Below are 5,243 nucleotides of genomic sequence, written 5' to 3'. Positions count from 1 at the left end.
CTGTGTAATGATCATGCTGTTTAATCAGCTTCTTCATATGCCACACCTGTCAGGTGGACGGATTATCTTGGCAAAGGAGAAATTCTCACTAACAGGGATTTAAACAAATTTGTGCACAACATTTTAGAGAAATAAGCTTTTTGTGCGTATGGAACATTTCTGGGATATTTTATTTCAGCTCATGAAACATGGGACCAACCCTTTACATGTTGCGTTAATATTTTTGCTCAGTGTAAGGGGAGACCGAAGGGGCCTCCAGTGTTATCCAAGCCTGTGACTGTGTTTGGTCATTTGTAAGTGTACATTTAATTAATGATGATTGATACTGTTTCTGCATGAATGCATTGTAAATAAACATAAGAGAATGCTGCTCTCTCCTTACATACAGAGGCCCAACCCACTTTTTGATACAAAACACAATTGTGAGTTCTATAACCATCACCAGTAATAAACCTAATGGCACAATTGAAAACAGCATCTAGTTATGTGTAGATTCTGCTGCATGCATAAAGATAAAATAGACCTACATGTGGCCTGGACAATTTCCTTCCTATTAACAAAAGTCAGACACACCTTGTTTCTGTAAACGAAACCAACCTTGAACTTCAACTTATTCACCAGCTCAGTGACATGTTTTTTAAATGACAGTTTGTCATCAAGCCAGATACTAAGATATTTGTAGGAAGGAACTAGCTCAATTTCTGTACCGTTCAAACAAGTCATTGCAAATTCATTTTGTATAGATATTTATAGTGTAATTATTGTTTATTGATGTGTTCATGCAGGGCTCATCTACAAAAGAAACTGTGGTTTCCACATGACTCCCTGACTATACAAAGGTTAAATAAAACTAGGGGAGGGTTGTGAGAGCAAGATTTTCAACATGTATTATTTTAATAAATATTATTATTTGAGGCCATTTTTACACAAGGAACAATAACTTTTGTTTACAATTGTAATTTAAGAATTGTAACTTGTCATTGTTCACTGCCAACCTTGTAGTTTGGTCTCACTGAAGGGCCTCTGTCTTATCACTCACCTCACCCAATTCTATGGGGCAAGAGCGTCCCCAACTGGAGTTCCCTGGAAATGCGACAGTGGGTTATATTCGTCAAGCTGTCTACTCAAAAAAAAGCTTCAGACTGTAACCAGTGCCTGCAACTTGGTTCAGGTTATCAGTCAACCTACCATGGTACATACAAACAGAACAGGAACTAAATCATCCACTTGTATTGACCCCATCATAACTAATGCTGCAGAAATCTGCTCTAAAGCAGTATCCACGCCCATCGGATGTTTTATTTTATTTATTTTATTTCACCTTTATTTAACCAGGTAGGCTAGTTGAGAACAAGTTCTCATTTGCAACTGCGACCTGGCCAAGATAAAGCATAGCAGTGTGAACAGACAACACAGAGTTACACATGGAGTAAACAATTAACAAGTCAATAACACAGTAGAAAAAAAGGGGAGTCTATATACAATGTGTGCAAAAGGCATGTGGTAGGCGAATAATTACAATTTTGCAGATTAACACTGGAGTGATAAATGATCAGATGGTCATGTACAGGTAGAGATATTGGTGTGCAAAAGAGCAGAAAAGTAAATAAATAAAACAGTATGGGGATGAGGTAGGTGAAAATGGGTGGGCTATTTACCAATAGACTATGTACAGCTGCAGCGATCGGTTAGCTGCTCAGATAGCTGATGTTTGAAATTGGTGAGGGAGATAAAAGTCTCCAACTTCAGCGATTTTTGCAATTCGTTCCAGTCACAGGCAGCAGAGTACTGGAACGAAAGGCGGCCAAATGAGGTGTTGGCTTTAGGGATGATCAATGAGATACACCTGCTGGAGCGCGTGCTACCGATGGGTGTTGCCATCGTGACCAGTGAACTGAGATAAGGCGGAGCTTTACCTAGCATGGACTTGTAGATGACCTGGAGCCAGTGGGTCTGGCGACGAATATGTAGCGAGGGCCAGCCGACTAGAGCATACAAGTCGCAGTGGTGGGTGGTATAAGGTGCTTTAGTGACAAAACGGATGTAATGATCATAATATAATAGACATATCTAGGAAAATTCCAAAGTTCCAAAGACTGGACCTAAAATAGTATATAAGCAATCATACAAGAGGTTTTACAATCAAATCAAGCTTCATTTATACAGCACATTTCAGACATGGAATGCGACGCAATGTGCTTCACAAGAAAAAACTAATAAAAAATTATTTCTATGTTGAAGATAAGAAATATATTTGTTGGTCTGATGTCTGTAGTGAGGAAAATCCTGACACTGCACTTGAAGCATTTAGGAAATTGCTTCTTCCAGTTACTGACAAGCATGCGATGGGCCCATAAAGAAACTGACTGTTAAAACTTCCAAATCCCCATGGAGAGATGATGAATTGAAAAACTTTGTCTTATTGGAATGACCAATAAGTCTGGCAACACAGTAAATTGGCAAACATACAGTCAATTGAGAAATCACATAACTAAACTAAACAAAAAGAAGAAGAAACTATACTATGGAACAAAGATAAATTATATAAAGAATTATAGTAAAAAGCTCTGCAGTACCTTAAATGAAATTCTAGGAAGAAAAGCTAACTCAGCTCCATCTTTCACTGAGGCGAATGGCTCATTCATAACAAAACCTTTTGAAGATGCCAACCACTTTACTACTTTTTTGTTGACAAGATTAGCAAACTTAGGCATGGCATGCAAACAACAAATGCTGAACCTTCATATTCATGTATAACGGACCAAATAATGAAAGGCAAGCACTGCTTGGAATTCCGCAAAGTTTGTGTGGAAGAGGTGAACTGATTGCTATCTATAAATGAGGACAAACTACCTGGAACCGACAACTTGGATGGTAAATTACTGAGGTTGGTAGGGGAATACATTGCGACTCCTATTTGCCACATCTTCAATCCAAATCTAGAAGACGGAGTGTGCCCTGAGGTCTGGATGGAGGCAAATGTAATTCCACTTCCCAAGAATAGCAGAACACCTTTTAATGGTTCAAACAGCAGATAAATCAGCCTGTTACCGGAGCTTAATAAACTTTTGGGAAAAATCGTGTTCGACCAAATACATTTTATTTTACAGAAAACAATTTAACAACAGACGTTCAGCATGATTATAGGGAAGGGCACTCAACATGCTATGCATGCTCAACACTTACACAATGATTGGCAGAAATAAATTGATAATAAGATTGTGGAAGCTGTTTTGGTAGACTTCAGTGCAGCCTTTGATATCATTAATTATAACTTATTGCTGACAAAACGTAGGTTTTATGGATTAACACCCTCATGAATGTACAGTTACCTATCAAATAGAACACAGAGCAATTTCTGTAATGCAAATTCGGTTGAGTGTGGTGTACCGCAGGGCAGCCGGCTTGGACCATTATTATTGTCTGTGCTTACTAATGACCTTCCACTGACCTTTAATAAAGCCTGTGTGCAACAGTCAAATAAATAACTTAACATAGATCTCCAGTCAGTTTTATAATGGGAAATTAGCAATAGGCTGGTGCTAAATATCTCAAAAAATAAAAGCATAATTTTTTTAACAAATCACTCGCTGAACCCTAAACCTCATCTGGATCTATTTTTGAATAATGTGGCTATTGAGCAAGTTGAAGACTAAACTGCTGGGTGTCACCCTAGATAGCAAGCTATCATGGTCAAAACATATAGACTCAATGGTTACTAAAATGGGAAGAGGTCTGTCAATGATAAGGTGTTGCTCTGCTTTCTTGATATCTCAGTCAGCCATATAGGTGCTACAGGCCATAGTTTTGTCGCACCTGGACTACTGTCCAGTTGTGTTGTCAGGTGCGGCAAAGAAGGACATAGTTGGTCCAAAACAGAGCAGCACGTATTGCACTTAGATGTACATGGAAGGCGAATGTCAATGACATGCATGTCAATCTCTCCGGGCTCAAAGTTCAGGTGCGAGGTGTTGAAGGTACCGAACTGTCTGTTCAAGCATTTAGCACACAGTTTGGACACTCATCGGTATCACACATGACATGCAACCAGAGATCTCTTCACAGTACCCAGGTCCAGAACAGAGGCTGGGAAACACACAGTATTAAATAGAGCCATGACCAAATGGAACTCTGCCACCCCACCCAAGTGGATGAAAAAAATCATACTTCAGTAACATATTTTACATTTAATGTATTTATGTCAATTTTATTTGTATTTTATTAGCATGAAGTATATTAAATACATTTACAATTATTAAAATGATCTAAATTGGGACACTTTTTATTTACTTAAGTATATATAAAATATATATTTTTATGTGTATTTTTCATAAATTAGAAAAACTGTATACTAAAATGGTATTTGAATTAGAATTCCTGTATTTTCTTTACAAAAAAAGTGTATTTATAATGTGTTTCAAGTATACTTTTAGCTATAAAACAAAGAGTCGCACACTCCATATACACTTATGTATAAACTCCCAGTTTTCACTGAGGAAAAATATAATATATGTTGGTCCCATGTTTCATGAGCTGAAATAAAAGATCCCAGAAATGCTCTATACGCACAATGAGCTTATTTCTCTCCAATTTTGAGCACACATTTGTTTTTATCCCAGTTAGGGAGCATTTATTCTTTGCCAAGATAATCCATCCACCTGATAAGTGTGGCATACCAAGAAGCTGATTAAACAGCATGATCATTACACAGGTGTACCTTGTGTTGGGGACAAAAAAAGGCAACTCTAAAATGTGCCATTTTGTCACACAACACAATGCCACAGATGTCTCAAGTTTTGAGGGACCGTGCAATTGGCATGCTGACTGCAGGAATGTCCACCAGCGCTGTTGTCAGATAATTGAATGTTAATTTCTCTACAATACGAGAAATTAACCAATGTCATTTTAGAGAATTTGGTAGTATGTCTAACCGGCCTCCCAACCGCAGACCACGTTCATGGCATTGTGTGGGCGAGCAGTTTGCTGATGTCAACGTTGTGAACAGAGTGTCCCAAGGTGGCGGTGAGGTTATGGTATGGGCAGACATAAGCTACGGACAACAAACACAATTGCTTTTTATTAATGGCAATTTGAATAAACAGAGATACCGTGACAAGATCCTGAGGCCCATTTTTGTGCCATTCATCCGTTGCCTTCATCTCATGTTTCAGCATGATAGTGCACAGGCCCATGTTGCAAGGACACAATTCCTGGAAGTTGAAAATGGCCCAGTTCTGCATACT

The sequence above is a fragment of the Oncorhynchus nerka genome, linkage group LG16 (genome assembly GCF_034236695.1).
Source record: "Oncorhynchus nerka isolate Pitt River linkage group LG16, Oner_Uvic_2.0, whole genome shotgun sequence".
In the NCBI taxonomy this organism is placed as follows: Eukaryota; Metazoa; Chordata; class Actinopteri; order Salmoniformes; family Salmonidae; genus Oncorhynchus; species Oncorhynchus nerka.
Note: the sequence above shows the minus strand (reverse complement) of the source record.